Source organism: Choloepus didactylus, chromosome 25 (genome assembly GCF_015220235.1).
Source record: "Choloepus didactylus isolate mChoDid1 chromosome 25, mChoDid1.pri, whole genome shotgun sequence".
NCBI classification, from domain to species: Eukaryota; Metazoa; Chordata; class Mammalia; order Pilosa; family Megalonychidae; genus Choloepus; species Choloepus didactylus.
The window spans coordinates 5,454,074-5,481,388 of record NC_051331.1 but is presented as its reverse complement, the minus strand read 5'-3'; the positions used below and the strand labels follow the sequence as shown (position 1 = coordinate 5,481,388).

Here is a 27,315-nt window from a genome sequence, read left to right as displayed (position 1 = left end):
ATTAAAAAAAAATTACACATTAAATAAAGCCAGGGATAGCAAACTTGTGGTCCACAGGCCAAATCTGCAGGCCACCTGTTTTTATAAATAAAGTTTTATTGGAATATGCTATGCAAAAAAAAAAAAAAAAAAAAAAAAAAAAAAAAAAAAAAAAAAGATGTTCCTGAGTTGGGAAACTGAGAAGAGACTTATTTAGGTTTTTAATGATTTGTGGACTCATTAATTGACTTGACCAAAAGGGGGATGCAAAATGAAATGAAATAAAGTTTCCGTGGCTGAGAGATTTCAAATGGAGTCGAGAGGTCCCTCTGGTGGACATTCTTATGCACTACATAGATAACACTTACTGGGTTTTAATGTATTGGAATAGCTAGAAGTAAATACCTGAAATTATCATACTCCAACCCAGTAGCCTGGACTCTTGAAGAAAGTTAAGGCTTCCTTCAGTTAAGCTTCCCTCTTCCCCACAGGATCCCGAACTTTAACACTTCTTAAGTGGGGCCCATGTCCAAAACCCCTCTTTAGACGCAAAAACATTTTAAAGCTTCACTTATCTCTCCCTACAAAAGAAGTTTTTCTGCTTTTCCTTTGAGATACTTGCAGATCTTAGGGTTTGAGTGCAAAAGACAGAGCTCCTTTAAAAATGTATATCTGATAATTTCACTCTGGTAGCTCAAAACCCTTCATTGGCTCCCCATTGCTCAGAGTAAAACCAAAAATTCTTACAGTTGCTTAACTGGCCCTGTATGATCTGACTCCATTACTTCGACCGTCGCTTTCTGCTAGTCTCCATCTTGTCCGCCTCAGTTAAACCATTTCAGTTGTTGGCCTTCTGTTGGTCAAAGAGGATGAGCCCTCTCCCGCCTCAGGACCTTTGCACTTGCCATTCACTCTTTCTCCAGGAATTCAGAGACGCTCCCTAAATTCCTTTAGCCTGTTTGCTGGGGATGAAGTGGAAATATTGGGTGTAGATGACCCTGGGCTTCAGTGTTCTCATCTGTTAAACTGTCCTGTCTCATTCCCAACAGCCCAAGCTTAGGCGGATGCTAAAACCCAAATATTGAGAACGTTCCTGCAGGGAAGGAAGATTTTCTGGTTGGTTTCAATAAAGTTGCTTGCTATGGAGTGTAATATTCTTTGTTCTCAGCAGATGGCAGCACGTTACCTGATTTGCCATGTCAAGTCCTGTATCTTCACAACGCAGGAACGAAGAGAAGTAGCTAACATTTGTTAGCTTATTCACCTTTTCGCCCTGCCTAAGGGGGAAGATGAAAGGAATTCAGGTTTGTTGGGTAATACGGTATTAGCTGGACACTGATTTACATCTGTGATTCGATTCTCAATCCGGCTGCTCAAGCGATACCATTCCCCAGAACTCCCCAAAAATATCCAGTTGAGAAATGAAAGGAAACATTAAATGTGTCTAGTTATAGTGTCTAGGAGTTATTCTTAAGGAAAAGTACAACCCATTTAAGGAGAATTTTTTAAACTCTCTTCAAGAGCCTTAAAAAAGGAAGGGGATGAATGGAGGCGTGATCCATTGTGGACTGGCAGGTATCTTTCTAAGCCTGGTGTCCTGCTGTATAGGCTCGGGGGAAGGCAGAGAAAGGGAGGAAGAAAAACTTTTATTGGGCTTTCCCGGGGCTGGACAGAGAGGGACTAGAAGCGAGGCCCCGCCCCCTTCCCGGCCCAGGCCTGACCCCCGGCCCAGGCCACGCCCCCAGGCCTACTCCCCGCCCCGACCGCGCCCTCCAGGCCTGGAGCTCTCTTCACCCCGCCCTCTGGCTCTTGTCTGCTTTCAGCCTCGCGTTCTGGTCTCCAGCCGTGACCACGCCCTCTGGCCTTTGCTCCCACCCAGGCTCCGCCCAATAGCCCTGGTACCGCCCCCGGGCCGGACCAGTTCCGGGACTCCCGCCTGCCACTGTCTCTGCTCTGTACTTCACCCCCTCCCTCGCCCGAATTTCTGGGCTTCGCCTCTTACGCTTACCTCTGGAACCGGAAGCGGAAGTGTGCGTCCGCGAGACTAAGGCCTCTGTGTCTCGCGAGATCGTCCGCTTCGGTGCCGTCCCCGCCCTGGTGTGGTCCGCGAGACAGAACGGGCTCGGGGTGGGGTGGGATGGGTACTGGGGCGGGGGTCAAAGGGCAGTTCTATCGTTGACATTAACTGGAGCCCCTCGGTCCTCTCGGGTCTCTCCTCCCCGCAAGGTTGGGTCGGGTCGGGGCGGCCGCTGAGGTCGCCGGTCCCGGGAGGAGGCGGGTCCGGAAATGTGGTCGCGACACGTCGGAGGGGCCTTTCCTCCATCCGCTGAGCCCCCACCTTGTAAGAAGCCTCCAGAGCAGCATTTGTGTCCTTTCTCCTGAAAGAAAACCGTCTCCCGCCGTTCGGGGCACGTTGATTCCGGCCCCAGCGTCCTTCTGTCTTCACGGATCTGGCGATTCCGGCGTGTTCCGGTGAGCACTGGGTGCAAGTTCCAAGAGGGCCGTTTCTTCTTTTTGTTTTTTTTCTTTAATGCTAGAGGAATTTTTTAAACAGCTTTATTGAGATGTAGTTCTCATATAATTATGCACATACTTAAAGTGTACGTTTTGATAAGTACATATGATACACCCCGAAACAATCACATTCAAAATATTGAACAAAGATTCGTCGTGCCCCTTTTTATTTCTGTCTCCGCAATCGTTTCCTCTCCCTTCTCCGCATTGATCGCCTTTCTGCCTCTACAGATTAGTTTGCATTTTGCAGAAGTTTTTTTTAATTCAATTTTATTGAGTTATATTCACGTAACACACAATCAGCCGAAGTGTTCAATAAATTGTTTACAGTACCATCACATAGTTGTGCATTCATCACCCCAACCTATTTTTTGAACATTTTTGCAGAAGTTTTAAATCTGTGAATTTTGATCTGTGGATGCGAGTAAACAATTATTAATGCTACATACTCAGGTGTTAAGATGCATTCTTAGGTTTGTAGGATTTGTAAATTTATAGAAATGTGAACATACGTTGACCGCAAGCGTTTCTAGTACAGCTAAGCAGGAATACTCGACTGAGCGCAACTGCCCCTGAAGGTACCCACAACGCTTGAAAATGGATGGGTCCGTTTTGAAGAGGAGGCAGGCTTCGTTATGCTAGTACCAGAAATTAGAATTGTATGGACTTTTTTTTTTAATTAACAATTAACTATATAAAAATTTAATAAATCGTATAATAAAAAAACATTTCAGACAAACCAAAACAAGGGAATAAGAAAAAGACACCTAACCTAAAATAACTACATTACTTCCAACATGTTTCTGTTCTATCCCAAGAAAATATACAGACTATAACCCAGCAAAGGAATAAGAAAGCCAGATAATCTAAAGATAATGTTTCTGTGAACTTGTTGCTACCATACCCACCAGAAATTAACAAACCTTAGTCATTTCTGGGCATTTCCAGAATGTTAAATTTACCCAGGATAACTTATTTGTTCTTATTAGATTATCATTCCCCCTTCACTAATTGCTATCTATCACTAGGTCTCCTAAATTCTACATTATAAACCATTTATTTTACATTTTTCAGTGTTGACATTAATGTTAGCATATTTCTCTTTTTGTGCCTGGCTTATTTTGCTCACCATTATAGCTTCAAGGTTCATCCATGTTGTTGTATGATTCACATTGTTCCTTCTTACTGCCGTGTCGTATTCCGTCATGTGTATATACCACATTTTATTTATCCACTCATCTGTTAAAGGACATATGAGTTGTTTCCATCTCTTGGCAATTTTGAATATTGCTGCTATGAACATTGGCTTGCAGATATCTGTTTGTGTCACTGCTTTCAGATCTTCCAGGTATATACGGAGAATTGCAATTGCTGGGTCAAAGGGTAACTCTATATCTAGTTTTCTAAGGAACTGCCAGACTGTCTTGCAGAGTGGCTGAATGATTATACTGTCCCACCAACGATGAATAAGAGTTCCAATTTCTCCACATCCTCTCCAGCATTTGTAGTTACCTGTTTGTTTAATGGCAGCCATTCTAATTGGTGTGAGATGGTATCTCATTGTGGTCTTAATTTGCATCTCTATTAGCAAGTGAAGCTGAACATTTTTTCATGTGTTTTTTGGCCATTTGTATTTCTTCTTCAGAGAACTGCCTTTTCATATCTTTTGCCCATTTTATAATTGGGCTGTCTGTACTATGGTCATTGAGTTGTAGGATTTCTTTATATATGCAAGATACCGGTCTTTTGCTCAGATACATGGTTTCCAAAAATTTTTTCCCATTGAGTTGGCTAACACTTCACCTTTTTGACAAATTCCTTTGAGGTACAGAAATTTCTAAGCTTGAGGAGTTCCCATTTATCTGGTTTTTCTTTTGTTGCTTGTGCTTTGGGTGTAAGGTCTAGGAAGTAACCACCTAATATTATTAGGTCTTGAAGATCTTTCCATACATTATCTTCTAGGAGTTTTATAGTACTGTCTTTTTTTTTTTTTTTTTTAATTAAATTCAGTTTTATTGAAATACATTCACATACCATACAATCATCCATGGTATACAGTCAGCTGTCCACAGTATGGTAACATAGTAATGCGTTCATCAGCACAATCTATCTCAGAACATTTTCCTTACATCAGAAAGAAACCAGAACAAGAATAAAAAATAAAAGTGAAAAAAGAACACCCAAATCATCCCCCCATCCCACCCCATTTGTCCTTTAGTTTTTAATCCCCATTTTTCTACTCATCCGTACACTAGATAAAGGGGGTGTGATCCACAAGGTCTTCACAATCACACTGTCACCCCTTGTAATCTACATTATTATATAATTGTCTTCAGGAGTCCAGACTGCTGGGTTGGAGTTTGGTAGTTTCAGGTATTTACTTCTAGCTATTCCAACACATTAAAACCTAAGAGGTGTTATCTATATAGTGCATAAGAATGTCCATCAGAGTGACCTCACGACTCCGTTTGAAATCTCTCAGCCACTGAAACTATTTCATCTCATTTTGCATTCCCCTTTTGGTCAAGAAGATACTCTCAGTCCCACGATGCCGGGTCCAGATTCATCCCCGGGAGTCATATTCTGCACTGCCAGGGAGATTTACACCCCTGGGAGTCGGGTCCCACGTAGAGGGGAGGGCAGTGAGTTCACCTGTCGAGGTGGCTCAGTTAGAGAGAGGGCCACATCTGAGCAATAGAGGTATGGTACTGTCTTTTATGTTGAGGTCTTTAATCCATTTTGAGTTAATTTTTGTGTAGGGTGTGAGGTAAGGGTCCTCTTTCATTCTTTTGGATATAGATAGCCAACTCTCCCAGCCCCATGTGTTGAAAAGACTGAATTGATATCTTAATGACATTTAGCCTTCCAGTCTGTGGACATGGAATATTTTTCATCTTTTAAGGTGCCTTTCTATTTCTTTTTGTAGAGTTATGTAGTTTTCTTTGTATAGGTCTTTTATATCTTTGGTTAAGTTTATTCCTAGGGACTTGATTTTTTTAGTTGCTATTGAAAACAGTATCTTTTTCTTGAGTGTCTCTTCACTTTGGTCATTTCTGGTGTATAGAAATGTTACTGACTTAGGTGCATTAATCTTGTATCCTCCTACTTTGCTAAATTTATTAGCTCTAGTTACTGTGTCGTCGATTTCTCAGGGCTTTCCAGATAAAAGATCATATCATCTGGAAGTAATGACAGTTTTACTTCTTCCTTTCCAATTTGGATGCCTTTTATTTCTTTGTCTTGCCAGATTGCCCTGACTAGCACTTCTAGCACAATATTGAATAGCAGTGGTGACAGCGGGCATCCTTTTCTCATTCCTGATGTTAGAGGGAAGACTTTCAGTCTCTTCCCATTGAGTACTATGCTGGCTGTGGGTTTTTCATATATGCTGTTTATCATATTGAGGAAGTTTCCTTCAATTCCTACTTTTTGAATTGTTTTTATCAAGAAGGGATGTTGGATTTTGCTGAGTGCTTTTTCGGCATCTATTGAGATGATCATTTGATTTTTCTCTTTTGATTTGTTAATTAAATTGATTTTCTTATGTTGAACCATCCTTGCGTGCCTGGAATGAACCCCATTTGGTCATGATGTATGATTTTTTTAGTGTGTCTTTGGATTCGATTTGCAAGTATCTTGCTGAGAATTTTTGCATCTATATTCATTAGGGTGATTGGCCTGTAGTTTTCCTTTCTTGTAGCATCTTTGCCTGGTATTGGTATTAGAGTGATGTTAGCTTTATAAAATGTGTTGGGAAGTATTCCATTTTCTTCAATGTTTTGAAAGAGTGTAAGTAAGATTGGTGTCAGTTCTTCTTGGAAAATTTGGTAGAGTTCCCATGTGAAGCCATCTGGCTCTGGGCATTTATTTGTAGGAAGCGTTTTGATGACTGATTGGATCTCTTTGCTTGTGACTGGTTGGTTGAGGTCTTTTCTTTCTTCTCTGTTCAGTGTGGGTTGTTCATATGTTTCCAGGAAATTGTCCATTTCCTCTACGTTAACTAGTTTGTTGGCATACAGTTGTTTATAGTATCCTCTTATAATTTTTTAAATTTCTTCAGATCTGCAGTAATGTCACCTATCTCATTCATTATTTTGTTAATTTGGGTCTTCTCTGTTTTTGATTTTTGTCAGTCTAGCTAGGGGCTTATCAATCTTGTTGATGTTCTCAAAGAACCAACTTTTGGTGTTACTTATTCTTGTTGTTATTTTTTTGTTCTCTATGTCATTTATTTCTGCTTTAATCCTTGTTATTTTTTTTCTTCTACTTGGTTTAGGATTAGTTTGCTGTTCATTTCCTAGCTTCTTCAGTTGCTCCATTAGTTCTTTGATTTTAGCTCTTTCTTCTTTTTTAATGTATACATTTAGTTCTATAAATTTCCTCCTCAGTACCACTTTTGCTGCATCCCACAGGTTTTGATATGTTGTGTTGTTATTTTCATTCGTCTCTATATATTTAGCAATTTCTCGCTATTTCTTCTTTAACCCACTGATTGTTTACGAGTGTGTTGTTTAACCTCCAGGTATTTTTGAATTTTCTAAGTCTCTGATGGTTATTGACTTCAAATTGTATTCCATTGTGATCAGAGGATGTGCTTTGAATAATTTAAGTTTTTAAAAAATTTATTGAGGTTTGTTTTACGACCCAGCATTTGATCTATTCTAGAGAAAGTTCCGTGAGCACTAGAGAAGACTATGTATCATGGTGATTTGGGATGTAATGTTCTCTATATGTCTATTAATTCAAATTCATTTATCAGATTGCTCAGGTTTTCAGTTTCCTTATTGATCCTCTGTCTAGTTGATCTGTCTATAGGAGAGAATGAAGTACTGAAGTTGCTCACAATTATTGTGGAAGCTTCTGTTGCTTCAGTCAGTTTTGCCATGTACTTCGCACTTTGGGGCACCTTGACTGGGTGCATAGACATTTAGGATTGTTATTTCTTCTTGTTGAATTGTCCCTTTTATTAGTATATAGTGACCTTCTTTGTCTCATATAACATCCTTGCATTTATAGTCTATTTTATCTGAGATTAATATTTCTACTCCTGCTTTCTTTTGGCTATAGCTTGCATGAATATTTTTTTCCATCCTTTCACTTTCAATTTCTTTGTGTCCCTGTGTCTAAGATGAGTCTCTTTTAAGCAACATATTGATGGTTCATATTTTTTAATCCATTCTGACAATCTATATCTTTTAATTGGAGAGTTTAATTCATTCACATTCATTGTTATTACTGTGAAGGCAGTTCTTGAATCAGCCATCCTATCCTTTGGTTTTTGTTTGTCAGATATATTTTTTCCCTCTGTCTGTTTATTTCCTTTAGCATACTCTTACTAAATCTCTAGTTTTGAACCCTTCTCAATACCTCTCTCTCCTTTCCTTGTTTCTCTGCCCTTGGGGCTCCCTTTAGTCTCTCTTATAGGGCAGGTCTCTTGTTAGCAAATTCTCTCAGCATTTGTTTGCAAAGATTTTAAGCTCTCCCTCAGATTTCAAGGAGGGCTTTGCTAGATAAAGAATTCTTGGTTGGCAGTTTTTGTCTTTCATAATTTTAAATATGTCATACCAGTGCCTTCTCGCCTCCATGGTGGCCACTGCATAGACACTATTTAGTCTTATATTGTTTCTCTTGTATGTGGTGAATTGCTTCTTTGTTGCTGCTTTCAGAACTTTCTGCTTCTCTTCAGCATTTGACAATCTGATCAGAATATGTCTTGGAGTGGGTTTATTTGGATTTATTCTGTTTGGATTCATTGGGTGCCTGTGATTTATGTATTTATGTTGTTTAGAAGGGCTGAGCAGTTTTCCTTAAGAATTTCTTTGAATGCTTTTCCTAGACCTTTACCCTTCTCTTCTCCTTCTGGAGCACCAGTGATTCTTATATTTGTGCGCTTCATGTTGTCCATCATATCCCTGCGATCCATTTCAAATTTTTTGATTTTTTCTCCATTCTTTCTTTTATGCTTTCACTTTAAAGCCTGCAGTCTTCCAGTTCACTTGTTCTTTCCTCAGCTTCCTCTAATCTAGTACTGTGTGTATCCAGAATCTTTTTTAATTTGATTAACAGTTTCTTTTATTTTTGTAAGATTGTCTGTTTTTTAATTTACTCTTGCAAATTCTTCTTTTTGCTTTTCTAGGGTCTTCTTCATGTCCTTAATATCCTGTGCCATGATGTTGTTGTTTGTGATTACTTCTTTGATTAATTGCTCCAAGTACTGTGTCTCCTCTAATTGTTTGATTTTGGAGTTTGTGTTTGGGTTATTCATATCTTCTGGTTTCTTGATATGCTTTAAAATTTTCAGTTGTTTTTGGCCTCTTGGCATTTACTTATCTTGATAGGGTTCTTTTAGGATATGCAGGCTTATTTGAACAATTATCTATAATTTGTCAGAGCTACAGCTTAGTGGAGTGCACTTTCCCTGACTTGCCAGCAGATGGCGCTCCCTAGCCACCTGTTGTCTTCAGGCCAGTTCTCCCCAACTTCATCTATGCAATGAGTGGGGTCCAAACCTTGTGGGGGTCCAATCAGTGCACCAAATTTCCGTGTGCAGTTGGGGCCACCAGCCCTGAGGGTGGGGCTTGTGCCTTGTGCAACTAGTTAGGAATGGAAGATGGCTTTTAGACTCAGAACTCCAGCTGTTCCTGGAGTCTTAAAGCTGTTGCGTGAGTCCAACCCTTCTCTGAGATTCCCGATAGTGTCTCTCTGCTGTGGGCCCGCAGGTCCCTGGGGTTGGTGTAGGGCCCTTGGGGCTTCTGTGTGGGACCCTGCCTCCAAGCTGTGCATTCCATGGGCCTCCATGGAGGAAGACTGCGCAACGTCACATGCTAGCAGAATCCCAAGGGAAGCTCTCGGCTGCAGCGCTGCAAAGGGTCATCTCCCGGCCTGCTGAAATGATGGCTGTACTGGGCATGGGAACTTCCCACTTCCATGGTCTTCCACCTGCTGCACTGGGCCATTCCTAACTCCAGGAGAATTAACTGCGGGTGTGCGAAAGGCTGTCGTCACCCATGCCAGATACTGAGGTGGGTGCCCGGGCCATGAAAGGCATGTCCCACTGCTCTCAACTCCTTGGCTCTTGCTGCCGGATCTGCAGCTGCTTTTGGGGTTTTGAAACTAACATGACTCCAAACGCCGACCCCAGTTTTCTCCCCACCATAGTATGGCTACCTGCCATTTCCCCAGCAGCCTTACTCATTTGATTCCAAATGCAGACTTTTGGTTTCACCAAGTGCACAGTCACTGTGGATGTAGCGGACCTTGTCCAGCTGGTACAACCCTGGAACTGGTATTTTCTGTCTTTTATCTAGTGTTTTTCATGGACAAGTATTTTGCTCTAATCCACCATCTTGGATTCTTCAAGCCTTTTTTATAACACTTAATCTTAAAAATGTACCGTTTGCGGATGCTGCTGTTTGATCCAGAGCGCCAGCACCTCCTGGGTGAATCCCAGGAATGTTTTGGGGAGCCCAAGGCCATGGGTGTGCAGGGCGGGAAGCTTCTGGCTCTCTTGGGTTAGCGCACCCTCTTCAGGCCCTCAGGCTGAATCACTTGAGATTCCATTCAGATTCCTCAGTTCCAGTGACTGAGCCCCGGGGAAACGCACTTCTCAGCAGGTTCAACACTGAAGGTCCGGAAAGAAGAATCAGCCGAAGGAGGAGCAGGGTGGTCTCTTCTCCAAGCCCAAACTCCTCTGTCCTCTTTAGTCTTTTTTAATCTAGAACAGTTCCCACCCCATCCCTTTTTTTCCTTGACATTGAATTTTTGGAGTATCCAGGCCAGTTGTCTTGACGAATATCCCCCATTCTGGAGTTGTCTAATTGTTCCCTTAATGTTAATGTTGTTTAATTTGTTCCTCTATCCCAGGGGTCAGCAAACCTTTTCTGTAAAGGACCAAAAACTATTTTAAGCTTTATAGTCCATGTGGTCTCCATTGCCACTACTCTACTCTGCCATTATAGCTTGAAGGCAGCCAGCAGTTAGTACATGAATGGATGTGTCTGTGTTCCAGTACAACTTTATTTATAAAAATGTGTTCGGCTGACTGCCCTCCCCCCTACATGGGATCAGACACCCAGGGGAGTGAATCTCCCTGGCAACGTGGAATATGACTCCCGGGGAGGAATGTAGACCTGGCATCGTGGGACGGAGAACATCTTCTTGAGCAAAAGGGGGATGTGAAAGGAAATGAAATAAGCTTCAGTGGCAGAGAGGCTCCAAAAGGAGCCGAGAGGTCACTCTGGTGGGCACTCTTACGCACAATTTAGACAACCCTTTTTTAGGTTCTAAAGAATTGGGGTAGCTGGTGGTGGATACCTGAAACTATCAAACTAAAACCCAGAACCCATGAATCTCGAAGACAGTTGTATAAAAATGTAGCTTATGAGGGGTGACAATGGGATTGGGAAAGCCATAAGGACCACACTCCACTTTGTCTAGTTTATGGATGGATGAGTAGAAAAATAGGGGAAGGAAACAAACAAACAAACAGACAAAGGTACCCTGTGTTCTTTTTTACTTCAATTGCTCTTTTTCACTTTAATTATTATTCTTGTTATTTTTGTGTGTGTGCTAATGAAGGTGTCAGGGATTGATTTAGGTGATGAATGTACAACTATGTAATGGTACTGTGAACAATCAAATGTACGATTTGTTTTGTATGGCTGCGTGGTATGTGAATATATCTCAATAAAATGAAGATTAAAAAAAAAATGTGTTCGGCTGAATTTGGCCTTCAGGCCATACTTTGCTAACTCCTGTTCTATCCCATATGTTTTCCATGAACTGGAAAATAGAAGTTTGAACAGATTGGTGTTAAACATCTTTTCCAAGAGTCTTTCAGAGGCCATGTATATTTCATATCATATTTGTCAAGAGGCATACAAATGCAGGTTGTCTCACTCTTAGTGATGTTAACTGTGATGGCTTGCTGAAGATGGTGATAACTATATCTCTTCATTGATAATGTACATTTTTCCTTTGTAATCAGTAATCTGTAGGTGATACTTTGGGCCCATGGGAATATTCTGTTTTCAAAGAGGGTTTCACCCAATAGTTTCAGTATCCACAATTATCCCTGCCTGAATAAATAAGTCCTTTGAGGTTACAAAACACTGATTTTTCTAATTGTGTCATTCTTCAGTGTTTAGCTGGTAGTGTGCTGTAAAAAACACCTTTCCTTCTCTCCCCTCCTTTACTTTTCTTTTTTTAAGTATTGCTATGGATTTATTATTTTTTTTCATTCATTGGATTGTAATCAGTTAGTATCGTTATTCTTTTTGATGTTTAAATTGTATCAAATTTGGCCAATGGAAGCTCCTTCAAATTTTATCGCTGTTACTCTCTGAGCTCTTCCTTATTTTCTGGCACAAGGTGTCCCAGGTTCACTTTGTATTTTTTCATTTCGCCAAGGAAACCTTTTAGTGGGGAATGGTTTTAAGAAACCAAAATCTTCGCATGTGTACTCAGTGATAAGTATCATTGATTCTAGGCCCTTTCAGTGGACAAAGCTAGGATTTGTAATTTTAAAAAGGCATGAATTTATAGTGACAATTCAAATTCATTAACTTAGGATTTTCTGGTACCTTCTTTTATTTTGTTGTATATTATTTCTTTTATACCAAAACCCTTGATTCCTATTATCATTAATATATTTATTAATTTTCCTTATTCGACACATAAATAAAATAGCCTCAAAATCACAGTAAGAATATTACTATTAACAGTTAACCTGTTCAGTGAAGTTTATTTCCTTGCAGTTATTTTCATTCTTAGGCTATATCTCACTGAGGATGAGTAGTCAGTACTGGATTCAAAAGTTACATAATTCTTTTCTCTATGGTGGTTATGATGGTTAGCTTAATTTTCATTTAGATGCGTTTTTTTCTATTTGTATTCAACTTAGGGTTTGCTTTTTTATCCCTTTCTTTTAAATTTAATTTTAAATTTTGAAAATGTATAACTTGATGTGTTTCCAGACATATCCAGAGTCTCAATATAGTCTATATCCCATGCCTGTGTTCTTACCCATCCCCTATGCATCCCCTATGCATTTCATTAGTTTTGGGTTTATTGTTACTGTGTTTTTTTTTCCCCCAAAATAACACATATATGTATATAAGTTCACAGACACATGCACATTCATTCTCATTTCTCCTTTCTTATACAAGCATATACGATATTCTTTACCATAGTTTTTTAACTTTATTACATATCCTGAAATTACTCCATGCATTCTCTACATATTCCTGTGGTGGGTGAGCAGGTCTTGTATGTTAAATCCACTCTAACATTCCAGTCTCTCTAAGCTTTTGAATCCCCTCATTTATACTATTCTAGGGCAATTCTAGTAGTTTGACCTTAGGTAATGTAGGCCACCTGTTGGTCCATGTTTCAGTCAGCCACCTGAACTATTCATGCTCTTTCTAAAACATTGAATCCAGAATCTCTGATTAGCAGGCCCATATCAATACATTCAGTTGAATCCAATTTATATTCCTTCCACCATTGTCCAACACCCTTTGCGTCCATTGCCACACATATTCCCCTGATTTCTGAATATATAAATTGGAAAAATCATGCAGTTCTTTTGGAGTATAGCATACCTCCTCATGGGGCACACTTTGTAGCTCACCTAGTGGGGTGGTTGGAACTTTTATATAGTTATAGATCTGAGGAAAAGAGGGCTGGTGGGGTGGGTCAACAAGAATTAGAAGTGTCCTGCAAGATAATTACCACAGAGCATTCAATTGCAGTTTCATCTAGCGAAACAGGATACATCTCGACAGAGGTGTGAGAATGCTTGCTCAGGAGAAGTAGCTACAGGTTTATCAGGCACAGCATCATCAACCTCTTCAAGTGGATATTGGGTGGCTGTTTCCTCAGTAGACTGGAGGCCCAGTAGCTGTCTCCTTAGGTCATACCATTACAGATTTATCTTGTAAAGACTTAGAAGAATCTAGTGTTTCAGTGTCCCACTGCCATTAATATCAAACCGTATGTCTCCATTCCAGCTTTCAGGATCCCATTCCTCTCCAGTCAGTGCCCTCACTTTAAAAATAGACAACATACAAGTTGGGAATTTAGTTTATGTTGTAGTTCAGCCCCTCACACAATGAGGCTTTGGGTCTGATTTTCAGAAATTGCAAGACTGCAGCTACACAAAATAAGATTTTCTTTCAGGGTACAGGTAAAAACTTTCATTTCCTTATGCAGTGCTGAAGTTGCAAATTTGAAGGTTTCAGATCATCCCTTTCTTTTATTAATGTATCCAAAGAATTTAGAAACAGCCAACACTATTTTACTCCACAAAACTCTGTAGTGTCAAAAACACTCTTACCCAGAGCCTTGCCTCTTGTAAGTATTTGAGTAGCCATATCCAGTGGTGATATTTTGGATATCTCTGTTACCAACTCATGCCATGGACTCTCAGAGCCATCTTGATTTTTGGAAATAGAATGATTAGTGCCTTTGAATATAATGAGATTGGAGAAACAATTCCATAAACCCCAGAACCATTTGAGAAATCTCATTTTTAAGATTTTGTTTCTCAAGAACCACTCCTGGTACCAAAGCTATGTTGGTTGGGGTTCCCCAGAGAAACAGAATTGAAAGGAGTTATCTGTAAATATTATGATATTTTTATAAAAATTGCCTAACATGACTGTGGAGATGCATAAGTCCAAATTCCATAGGACAAACTGCAAGCTGGGAACTCCGATGAAGGTTTTCAGTGAATTCCCCAGGAGAAGCAGCTTGGCTGAAGTAGACATGGAAATTCTTCTGACTGCTGAAATCTCCTCAGTTGATTGTAGATGTTATCAGTCATAGATGCAATCAATTTATTGATAATATAATTCTGTGGAATGTCCTCACATTAACAATCAGGCTAGTGCTTCTTAACCAAGTAGAAACCATCATCTGGAAGATGACATATGAACCTAACCATCAGAGAAGTCAAGTTTATATCAACAGAAGTGGAATTTTAAACAATTTAGGATGTTAATTGTAACTCCTATGTTAACCATAAAAATAACCATAAAAATCTACACCAGAAGAAATGAGAAATGATTCAAAGTGGTTCATTATAAAAGATAATCCAAGTAAAAAGAAAGGCTCTCTATCTTCTCATTGATCCTCTGTTTAGATGTTCTATCTATCGAAGAGTGTGCTGTGTTGAAGTATCCCACTATTATTATAGAGACATCTTTTACTTCCTTCAGTTTTGCCGGTGTTTGCCTCATGTACTTTGGGGCACCTTGATTAGCTGCACAAATGATTGTTATTCTTGGAGAATTGCCCCCTTTTATTAATATATAGGGTCCTTCTTTTTCTCTTAAAACAGTTTTGCATTTAAAATCTATTTTGTCTGACATTAGTAAAGCTACCCAAGCTTTTTTATTACAGCTTGCATGGAATAACTTTTTCCATTCTTTCACTCTCAACCTATTTGGATCTTTGGGTCTAAAATGAGACTTTCGTAAACAACATAGAGTTGGATCATATTTTTTATCCATTCTGCCAGTCTGTGTTTTTTGATTGGGAGTTTAATCCATTAACATTTGATGTTATTACTGTAAAGGCAGCACTTACTTCAACCATTTTATCCTTTGGCTTTTATTTGTCTGATCTATCTTTTCTCTCTTTTTATCCTTATAGTGACCCTTACTCATACTCTTCATTTCTGTACTTTCCTCCAGGCCTTTCTCCTGTCTTTACTTTTCAACTGGCAGAACTCCTTTTTGTAATTTTGTAGGGCAGGTCTCTTTTTAATGAACCCTTTCAGCTTCTGTTTATCTGTGAATATTTTAAACTTTCCCACATTAAAAAAAGAAACTTTATTTGTCAAAAAATTAACACAATATTTCAAATAAAACAAAAAAGGAATAAGAAAAACAAATAACCTAAAATAACTACATTGCTTCCAACATGTTCCTACCATATCCCAGGAAACCTAACAAACCACAGTCATTCCTGACTATTCCCGTATCATTAAGATTATCCTCAATATCTTATCTGTTTTTATTGGATTATTGTTCCCCCTTCACTAGTTGCTGTCTATCTCTAGGTCCCCTACATTCTACAATATAAAACATTTATTTTACATTTTACACAGAGTTCACGTTAGTGTAACATACAATAGCTCCCTTTTTGTGTCTAGCTTATTTCACTCAGCATTGTTTTCAGAGTTCATCCATGCTGTCATATGTTTCACGACCTCATTCCTTCTTACTGCCACATAGTATTCCATCGTGTGTATATACATTTTGTTTATGCACTCATCTGTTGAAGGACATTTGGATTGTTTCAATTTCTTGGCAATTGTGAATAATGCTGCTATGAACATTGGTATGCAAATATCTGTTCGTGTCATTGCTTTCAGATCTGGGTATATACCAAGAAGTGAAATTCCTGGATTGAAGGGTAACACAATATCTAGTTTTCTGAGGAACCCTCAGACTATCCTCCAGAATTGCTGTACCATTATACAGTCCCACCAGCAATGAATAAGACTTCCAATTTCTCCATAACCTCTCCAGCATTTGTAGTTTCCTGTTTGTTTAATGGCAGCCATTCTAACTGGTGTGAGATCTCATTGTGGTCTTCATTTGCATCTCCTCAATAGCTAGTGAAGATGAATATCTTTTCATGTGTTTTTTAGCCATTAGTATTTCCTCTTCAGAGAAGTGTCTTTTCATGTCTTTTGCCCATTTTATAATTGGGTTGTTTGTACTATTGTTGTTGAGTTGTAGGATTTCGCTATATTTGCAAGACAGCAGTCTTTTGTCAGATACGTGGTTTCCATATACTTTTTCCCACTGAATTGGCTGCCTCTTGACCTTTTTGACAAATTCCTTTGAGGTACAGAAGGCTTTAATTTTGGGGAGTAACCATTTATCTATTTTTTTTTCTTTTGTTGTTTGTGCTTCGGGTGTAAGGTCTAAGAAGCAACCTCCTAATACAAGGTCTTGAAGGATCTTTCTCTACATTATCTTCTAGGAGTTTTATGGTACTGTTTCTTATATTGAGTTCTTTGATCCATTTTGAGTTAATTTTTGTGTAGGGTGTTGTTCTAGTTTGCTAATGCTGCTGGAATGCAAAACACCAGAAATGGATTGGCTTTTATAAAGGGGGTTTATTTGGTTACAGAGTTACAGTCTTAAGGCCATAAAGTGTCCAAGGTAACACATCAACAATCGGGTACCTTCACTGGAGGATGGCCAGTGGCATCTGGAAAACCTCTGTTAGCTGGGAAGGCACGTGGCTGGCGTCTGCTCCAAGTTCTGGTTTCAAAATGGCTTTCTCCCAGGACGTTCCTCTCTAGGCTGCAGTTCCTCAAAAATGTCACTCTTAGTTGCACTTGGGATATTTGTCCTTCTCAGCTTCTCTGGAGCAAGAGTCTGCTTTCAATGGCCATCTGCAAAATGTCTCTAATCTGTAGCTCCTGTGCTTTCTTCAAGTGTCTCTCTTGGCTGTAGCTCCTCTTCAAAACATCACTCACAGCTGCACTGAGTTCCTTCTCTTTGACTCAGCTCATTTACATGACTCCACTGATCAAGACCCACCCTGAATGGGCGGGGCCATGCCTCCATGGGAATATCTCATCAGAGTCATCACCCACAGCTGGGTGGGGCACATTCCAAGCAAATCTAATCAGCACCAAAACGTCTGCCCCACAAGACTACATTAAAGGTAATGGTGTTTGGGGGACACAATACATTCAAACTGGCACACGTACCATTTCACATCCATTATAATGGCTACTATTAAGAAGATGAACATCACAAGTGTTGGAGGAGGATGTGCAGAAATAGGAACACTTGTTCATTGTTGATGGTAATGTAAAAGGGTGCAGCCACTCAGGAAGACAGTTTGGCAGTTCTTCAGATAGTTAGGTAAAGAATTACCGAATTACCCAGCATCCCCACTTCTAGTTATTTACCCAAAAGGGTTGAGAGCAGGGAAGTGAAGAGATATTCACAGATTGATGTTCATAGCTGCATTATTAACAATTACTAAAAGATGGAAGCAACCTAATTGTCCATCAGCCAATGAGTGGATAAATAAAATACAGTATACACATACAATAGAATGTTATTCTGCTATAAAAAGGAATGTAGTTCTTTTGCATGATATAACATGGATAAACTGTGAAGATATCATGTTGCTTGAAAGAAGTCAGTCATACATTGTATGATCTCCCTGATATGAAATAGTTAGAATAAGCAAACTCATAGAGCCAGAAGCTAGAATACAGGTTATCAGGTGCCAGGGTGGAGACAGGGAATGGGAAGTCAGTGCTTAATTGGTACAGAGTTTCTGTTTGGGGTGATGGGAAATTTTGGTAATGGATTGTGGTGATGGCACAACATTGTGAATGTAACTAACACTATTGAATTATATATGTGAGTGTGGTTAAAAGGGAATCTTTAGGTTCTATATATGTTACTAGAATAAAAATTTTTAAAACACCATAGGACTAGCAGAAACCATGAACCGTAATGTAAACTATGGAATTTAGTTAATAGCATATTTTAAATAATATTGTTTCCCCGATTGTAACAAGGTTGCCACACTATTACAAAGTGTTAAAAATAGGAAAATTGGTTGTATATAAGTGTGTGTGATTGTGTGTATGTGCAGGAACTCTGTATTTCCTGCATGATTTTTCAGTAAACATACAACTTTTCTAACAAAAATGAATTTAAAAAAAGAAAAAATCAATTGGCCATACATTTGTGGTTAATTTCTAGACTTTCAGTCTCTTCCTTTTCCATTTATCTGTTTGTGTATCTGTATGCCACTACTGCATTGTTTTGATTACTGTAGCTTTGTACTACCATTTTAAATCAGGAAGTGTGAGTCCTCCAACCTTGAAAAAGGTTGTTTTCAAAATTGTTTTGGTTCTTCAGGGCCAATGCAGTTCCATATGGATGTAAGGATTGGCTTTATTATTTCTGTATAAAATATCTGCTGAATATTTGATAGGGATTTCTTTAATCTGTACATTGCTTTGGTTAATACTGACTTCTTAAGAGTATTAACTCTTCAAATCCATGCACATGGAGTATGTTGCCATTTATTTAGCTCTTCTCTAATTTCTTTCAAAGTGTTTTATGGTTTCCAGTATGTCTTTTTATCCTTAATTAAGTGTATTCTTAGATATTTTACTCTTTTGGATGGTATTGTAAACAGAACTGTTTTCTTAATTTCCTCTTCAGATTTTTCATTGCTACTTGTTCTGGTTTGCTAATGCTGCCGGGATGCAAAACACCAGAAATAGACTGGCTTTTATAAAAGGGGGTTTATTTGGTTACACAGTTACAGTCTTAAGGCCCTAAGTGTCCAAGGTAACGTATCAACAATCAGGTGCCTTCACTGGAGGATGGCCAATGGTGTCCGGAACACCTCTGTTACCTGGGAAGGAACATGGCTGGCATCTGCTTGCTCCCAGGTTGCATTTCAAAATCGCATTCTCCAAAATGTCTGCATCAGCTTCCAACAGCTGTCTTCAAAATCTCTGTCTCAGCTACAGGAGCAAGCTCCTTATGTCTAGCCTATATAAGGCTCTAGTAAACCAATCAAGGCCCATGCTGAACGGGTGTGGCCACACCTCCATGGAAATACTGAACCAACAGGTTCCAACCTAATCCATGCTAATACGTCTGCTCCCACAAGATTGCATTAAAGAATATGGCATTTTCTGGGGGACATAATATGTACAAACTAGCACATTTCACCCCCTGGACCCCAGAAAAACATATTCTTCGAAATATAAAATAGATACATCCCATTACAATATCACAAAAACTTAAATCATTTCAGTAAGAATAGGTAAGTACAAGATCCCATCAAAATCAGTTATAGGTGTGGTCTGTCCAAAAGCAAAATTTCCCTCTGGCTGTGGACCTGTGAAGCTTAGAACAATATACAAAGGAGGGACACTCATAGGATAAACATTCCCATTGCCATAAGTAGAAACAGTAAGGAAAACAGGGTTTATGGGACCAAACTGTTCCTAAAACCCACAGGGCAAACTCCATTAGATTTCAAAGTCTGAGAGTCATTCACAGAATGACATTGTATACTTGGGGCTTGAGAGAGTAGGAGTCCAACCCTTTCCAAAGGCTTTCTTGGCAGCCCTTTTCTCTTCAAACGCTGGGGTGAGTGCTCCAACATATCCACAAATTGGGGAGACCACCTTCTTGGCCCCATCCTCCTCAAATATAGGGCAGCATCCAGATTCTCTTCCATCTTTGGGGCACATGGTCAACCCCTTCAGAACAGTAGGTTGGTGGCCAGGCTCTCCCCAATCCCCTGGGAATGTGCTCCACCCTCTTTGGGGCCTGAGGTGGCAGAACTCTTCCTAAGCATCAAGGCAGAAGGCCCACCCTCCACCTCTGGGGCAAACTCACCCTTTCCATGCGTGTCGGCCACTCTGCTTTCCCAGCCAGAGACCTCTTGACTCCAGACCTCAGCCTCCATGGCTCTGTCTTTGAAGAAATTTTTCCTTCAATTTGTTCCTTGTCTGTCTCCTCCAGTCCAGACCAACAGTGGCTCCGTCTATAAAGATCTTGCAAAAATACTGTTGGCTTTGCATGAAGCACACGGGTCAAAGCTGTCAGACAATAGGACTTTCCACAAATCCTTTCTGGATAATGCCATCTCCAATCTTGGCTTGTACTGAAATGGCAGTCAGGTTCCATTTTGGTTAAATCCTCATGTTGGACTGTAGCTTCTCGGGTTCCACCCACTGGAGGCCCAGAATTTTCCAAACCATCAGTTTCTGGTTTCTTTGAACCCAACAGTTCAGTTCTAAGTTTACCTCTCTCTGCTCGCATTTTACTATAAGCTGCACATAGAAGCCATGCTATATCCACAACTTTCAGTTTTGAAATCTCGTCAGCCAAGTATCCCAGCTCATCACTCTCAAATTCTTCCTTCCATCTGACACCAGGATTCAATTTTGCCAAATTCTCTGCCACTTTAAAACAAGGATCACCTTTCTTCCAGTTGGCAACAAGATATTCATCATTTCTGCTCAAGTCCTCATCAAAAGTATCTTTAGAGTTCATATTTCCACAAACAGTCTCTTCAAAGCAGTTTAGGCCTTATCTATCAAGCGCCTCACAATTCTTCCAGAATATTCCCCTTATCCCTTTAAAAAGTCATTCCAACATGTTTGGTATTTGCAATCTCGGCAGCACCCTACCTCTCTGGTACCAAAATCTGTTCCAGGTTGCTAATGCTGCCGGAATGCAAAACACCAGAAATGGATTGGCTTTTATAAAAGGGGGTTTATTTGGTTACACAGTTACAGTCTTAAGGCCATAAAGTGTCCATCAACAAAGGGTACCTTCACTGGAGAAAGGCCATTGGCTGGCGTCTGCTTGCTCCTGGGTTGCATTTCAAAATGGCATTCTCCAAAATGTCTGCATCAGCTTCCAATGGCTGCCTTCAAAATGTCTGTCTCAGCTACCACAGTGAGCTCCTATGTGTGAGCTCATATAAGCCTCTAGTACACTAATCAAGGCCAATGCTGAATGGGTGTGGCCACATCTCCATGGAAATTGAACCAATATGTTCCAACCTAATCCACACCAAAACGTCTGCCCCCACAAGATTGCATTAAAGAATATGACTTTTTCTGTGGACATAATATATACAATCCAGCACACTACTGTATAGGAACACATCTGATTTTTGGGTATTGATCTTCTATCCTGCCACTTTGCTGAAATTGTTTATTGTTTATTAACTCTAATTGTTTTTTAGTGGATTCTCTTATATTTCTTTTATATAAGATCACATTTCTGTACATATAGTTTTACTTCTCTCCATTTTGGATACCTTATATATTACTTTTTCTTGTATAATTTCTATGGTTATAAATCGTATTACAATATTGAATAGCAGTGAAAGCAGCTATAGTTTCTTTGCATAAATGCTTGAAGTCTTTCACCATTAAGATATTATCTGTTGATTTTTTCATAAATGGTCTTCTGTTCCTAGTTTTCTGAGTGTTTTTATCAAGAACGAGTGTGGGATTTTTCCTAATGTCTTGTCTGTGTCTATCGAGATAATAATATTGTTTCTTCCCTTCATTCTGTTTATGTGGTATATTACAATGACTTTTGCGTGTTGAATCACCTATGCTTTCCTGGGATAAATCCCACTTGGTTATGGGGTATAAGCCTTTTGATATACTACTGGGTCACTTTCCTAGTATTTTGTTAAGGATTTCTGCCATGTACACTTATGAGGGAAATTGGTCTGTAGTTTTCTTTTCTTGTGATGTTTTATGAGATTTTGGTATTAGGGCAATGCTTACCTCATAGAATGAATTAGGGCATCTTATCTCCTCTTGAATTCTTTGGAAAATCTGAGAAGTACTGGTGTTAATTATTCTTTAAATTTTTGGTAGAATTCATGAAAAAGCCATCTGATTGTGGACATTTCTGTGGTAGGAGCTTTTTCATTATGGATTCAATGCCTGTAGTTAGTATAGGTCTGTTGAGGTTTTCTATTTCTTGTCAGTTTAAGTAATTTGTATTTTTCCAGAAATTAGTCCATTTCACTAGGATTGTCTGTTTTGTTGGAATACAATTATTCACAGTATTCTTTTGTAATCCTTTTAATTTCTATAAGGCCAGTAGTGATGTCACTGTCATTTATGTTAATTTTTGTATATTTTCTCATTTCTTTTTCAGTTCACTAAAACTTTGTTATTTTTATTAGTATCTTAAAGAAACAAGTTTTAGTTTTGTTGATTCATTCACTTTTTATTCTTTTTTTTTCATTTATCTCTGCATCAATATTATTTCCTTCCTTCAGCTAATTTTGGATTAACTTTGCTCTTCTTTTTCTAGTTTCTCATGATGTGAAGTTAGGTTTTAATTTGAAGTATCTTCTTTTTTAATAGAGATGTTCAGAGCTACACATTTCCCTCTGAGCACTCACTTTGCTGCATCCCATATGTTTTGATATATTTTGTCTTTGTTTTCATTCATCTCTAAGAATTTCCCAATTTCCTTTGTAATTTCTTCTTCAACCCACTGGGTGTTCAAGAGTGTGCTATTTAATTTCCAAATATTCATTTACTTTTCCAATTTCCCCCTTGTTATTGATTTCCAGCTTCCTTCAATTGTGTTTAGAGAACTTACTTTGTATGATTTCAATATTTGATTTTTATTGAGACATCTCTTGTGCCCTAGATATAGTTTGTCCTGGAAAATTATCTATATGCCTTTGAAAAATGTGCATACTGCTCTTTTTGGGTGAAGGGATTTATGTATGTCTTTAGTGCTAGTTGGCTTATAGTGTGGTTCATGTCCTGTCTTTGTGGGTTGAGTTTTATCTAGCTGTTATCCAATATTGAAATCACCAGCCATTATTGTAGAAATGTGTATTTCTCATCTCAGTTCCATCAGTGTGTACTTCATATATTTTGCAGCCCTTTCAGTAGATGCAAATATGTTCGTGATCATTAAATCTTCTTGTTGAATTGATCCTTTTATTGATTATATAATACCCATTTTCTTTGTATTCTGAGTCAGCTTTTAACTTAAAGTTTATTTTGTCTGATAATAAAGCCATCCCGTTTATTATTTGCATGAAATATTTTTCCATCCTTCATCTTCACCGTTAGAATCTTTGGTCTAAGATGTGTAACTTGTAAACAGCATATAATTGATTAATGTTGTTTTATCCATTCAACCAAACTCTGCTTTTTGATTGGAAATTTTAATCCATTTAGATTTAAAGTAATTACTGATAAGGCAAGACTTATTTCTGCCATTTTGCTACTTGTTTTTTTTTCTTATACATTTTTTCCTCTGCCTTTACTCCATTATTGCCTTCCTCTTTGTTTAGATGATCTTTTTTTAACAAAGTTTTATTCATACTATATAGTCCACCCTATGTGTACAATCAGTGGCTCTCAGTATAATGACAGAGAAGCGCTTACATTGCCACATCAATTTTAGAACATTTTCATAGTTCCAGAAAGAAAACCCCATGCCCCCTTTATGCCCCTATTAAGGACACAGCTTCATGGTGGTAACTTTGCTATCATGGATGGAAGAACATTAAAATATTACTGTTAGTATAGTCTATAGTTTGCTTCAGTTTCATTTTTTCTATATAACACCTTTTTAACATCTTGAAATTGTGACATAGATTTATTCTAATTCATGGAAGAACAGTCCTGTATTTGTACTATTAACCACCTTCATCATCTACAACAGGGTTCACTATGTTATACAGTCCCTTGTTTCATCCTCCAGCTTTCCTTCTAGTGATATACACAAGCCTAAACTTCACTTTTCAACCACTGTCACACACGATTCTGTGCTGTTATTTACACTCATGATAATGTGTGACCATCACTTCTATCCATTTCCAAATATTTGCAATCACACATATTTTAAAATTCTGCACAAATTAAGCACCATTTCCCCATTCTCTAGACTCATTCTCTCTTGTGGTAAACTATATTCTACATATTAACTCCATGAGTTTTCTCATTATACTAATTTCATATTAGTGAGATCATACCATATTTGTCCTTTTGTGTCTGACTTACTTTACTCAACATAATGTCCTCCAGGTTCATCCATGTTGTTGCATGCATCAGGACTTCATTTCTTCTTACAGCAACATAATATTCCATCATATGTATATACCACAATTTGTTTATCCATTTCACCAGTTAATGGACACCTGGGTTGTTTGCATCTTCTGGCAGTTGTGAGTAATGCTGCTATGGAGATTTTAATCCTTTTAGATTTGAGGTAATAACTGGTAAAGTAAGACTTATTTCTGCCATTTTGATAATTTTGTTTATTTCTTATACCATTTTCCTCCTCATTTCCTCTTTATAGCCTTCCTTTTTTGTTTAGATGATCCTATATAATGAACCACTTTGAATCACTTCTTATTTCCATTGGTGTAGATTTTTACATTATTTTCTTTATGGTTAACATGGGAGTTACAATTAACATCATAAATTGATTACAGTTTAATTTTTATTGATAGCAAGTTGACTTCTGTGATGGATAGGTTCATGTTTCAACTTGGCTAGGTAATGGTGCCCAGGTGTCTGGTCAAGCAAGCACTGGCCTAACCATTACTTCAAGTACATTTGTGGCTGGTTAATAAACCAGAAAGCTGGTTTATTAAATCATCAGTCAATTGATTGCATCTGTGGCTGATTACATCAACTAAGGGCATTCCTTCCAAACAAGAGAATTCAATCTGCTGGATTTAATCTAATCAGTTGAAGACTTTTGAGGGAAAAGAGAGAGAACATTCATTTCTTCTTCAGCTATCCAGCCTCTCCTGGGGAGTTCATCGAAGACCTTCATTGGAGTTGCCAGCTCTCTGCCTACCTTACGGAATTTGGACTTGTGCATCCTGCCCTACGGAATTTGGACTCATGTATCCTGCCCTACAGAATTTGGACTCTTGCATCCCCACAGTTGTGTGAGAGACTTTTATAAAATTTCATATTTATAGATATCTCGTTTCTGTTTCCCTAGAGAACTCTAACTAATACAATTACTTTATAACCCATTAGTCCCACTTGCAGTTATATAACCAAAATAATTGAATGCAGGGATTCAAATGGTTATTTGCACACCAATGTTCATAGTGGCATAATTCCTAATTGCCAAAATCTGGAAGCAGTCCAAGTGTCCATCATGTGATGAATGGATAAACTAAATTTGGTATATGCATATGATGGAATATTTTTCAGCTGTAAAATACGTATGAAGTTCTTATTTGTGCAACAATATGGATGAACCTTGAAGTCATCCTGTTGAGTGGAATTCACCAGTCATAAAAGGACAAATGTATGACTTCTATGAAATAATCAGCATAAGCAACTTCATAGAGTCAGGCCCTAGCATAACGGTTACCAGGGGCTGGAGTGGGATGAGAATGGGGAGTTAATGCTTAATTGGTATAGAGTTTCTGTTTGGGGTGATGAAATAGTTTTGGTAATGGATTGTGGTGATGTTAGCAGAACATTGTGTATGAAATTAGAAGCACTGAATTTTATATTTGAATGTGGTCAAATGGGGGAAATGTTAAGTTGCATATATACTATTAGTATAAGATTTAAAAAAAACCATACAACTGTACAACACAGTAAACCCTAACAATAAACAATGGACTATAGTTAATATTACAATTGTAATATACTTTCCTCAATTGTAATCAAGTTACTGCAGTAATGCCTGGTGTAACAGTGTGGGAGATATTTTGGAATTTTGTATTTCATGCATGATTTTTCTGAAAACTCACATCTTCTATAACAAAAAAAAAATGAAAAAAGAAAAAATATATTATTAAATTTAAAATTATCAGAAGAGAGGGCATTAAAAAATGTTAAAAGGATGAATTCAACAAGAAGACATAACAATCCAAAATGTGTACCCAGCTAATAACAAAGCCTCAAAATATATAAGCAACAACTGATGGAATGCCAAGACAATATAGAAAAAAATTAAAAGGAAATAGAAGTCAGCAAGCATATAGAAGTCCTCAAGAAGGCTATCAGTCAATATGACCTGACATTTAGAGAACACTCCACCCAACAACAGCAAAAGAAATATTTTTTCTGAATGATCATTAAACATTCAACAAGATTGTCCATATCCTGGGTTGTAATACAAAGCTTAACAGAGCCATGATTTTTAATTTACGGTATGTTCAGGCAATGAAATTCTACAGAGCAAGAGCAAAAAAAGAACAAATTACTGGTATATTCAAAAGCATAGATAATCCCACAGACATGTTGAGTAGATGAGACATGTTGAGTAGATGAAGTCAGAGGCAACCGAATTCATACAATATCACTCCAATGATATTAAGTTCAAAAACAGGCAAAACTTATTCCTGGAGGTAACAGGACTTTGATTGCATGTAGGGAGAATTTCAAGTGGGAAAAGGGCAGCAGGGAATCCTGTGGCCCTGGGAATGTTTCCTAACTTGATCTCAAACGTGGTTATGTATATTCTAATGTAAAATCCATCTTGTACAATTAAAATTAGTGCAGTTTATGTTCTTTATTATACGCTATGGCTCAGAAAGTAATAAAAAATATTCATAATTGCCATTCTTCAGAAGAACTGCACCGTTCACAGTCTGTTCCTCGCATTTGATGAATGCCTACCTCTCATTCTGAATTTTTAAGATGGATAATATTTAGGTGTAGCAGAAAAGGAAAAGCATTTAAATGTTAAATTGTTTGCAAATGGCCAAACTTAAAACCACCTGCTGTCTCTGTTTCCGAAGAAGATCGGAAAACTTTCACCTCTGAAATCCGCGTTTAAGGTTATATACTTACTTAAACGCGAACGCTCTTTTCCATAGAAGAATTAACTCAGGTTTAAAGTGAAGGCGAAGTAGCCTGAAGCCACGGGTAGCGGGCAGAGCCCTCTGCGTAGGCATATAGGGCCCCGCCCCTTCCGCTCTCTCCCCCGAAACAGGAAGCGGAAGTGAGCGACCTTGAGCCCACGGACTTTTTATCGGTTACTCCCTGTCCGGGCCTCAGGTTTTCGTTTCCGTTTGCGTGCTGCTTAACTCGCAAGTGCGGCGCGGTGAAAGGGCCCGCCTGGGTTCCCTGCGCGGCCCTGGCCGCTCCGGCTTCGCGTGCCGTCCTTCCCCAGCGCCGCGGCCTCCTGCTCCCTCCACCGCTTTGAGGTCGGTCCGGCCTTGCCGCCCGCGGCGCCTCCTCTGCGGGTCTCAGGCTGCATCTCCCTGCCCCGCCGGTGTGGCCGGGTGGTCGGGGTGGGCCCGGATCCGGCGGTGCATTGTCAG

At 38.8% G+C, this 27,315-nt stretch overlaps 1 protein-coding gene and 1 long non-coding RNA gene across 6 annotated transcripts in view; one reads left to right on the top strand and one right to left on the bottom strand.

The window, feature by feature from the left end:
• Positions 1-165: 165 nt before the first annotated feature.
• LOC119520323 lies at positions 166-27,008 on the bottom strand. Its single transcript, XR_005214160.1, has 3 exons — positions 26,843-27,008; positions 1,988-2,512; positions 166-1,256 (listed from the first exon to the last, which is right to left on the bottom strand). It is a non-coding gene; the product is annotated as an uncharacterized LOC119520323 (long non-coding RNA).
• The window catches only part of LOC119520321 (zinc finger protein 709-like), a 45,284-nt gene continuing 20,081 nt past the window's right edge, over positions 2,113-27,315 (top strand). For 2 of the 5 annotated variants that reach the window (XM_037818090.1, XM_037818087.1), the window contains exon 1: positions 26,801-27,198. The gene's annotated coding sequence lies outside the window, so the exon portion shown is untranslated. Of the gene's footprint in view, positions 2,452-26,800 lie in introns of those variants that run through there. The other 3 variants (XM_037818089.1, XM_037818084.1, XM_037818088.1) reach the window with 2 other exon arrangements.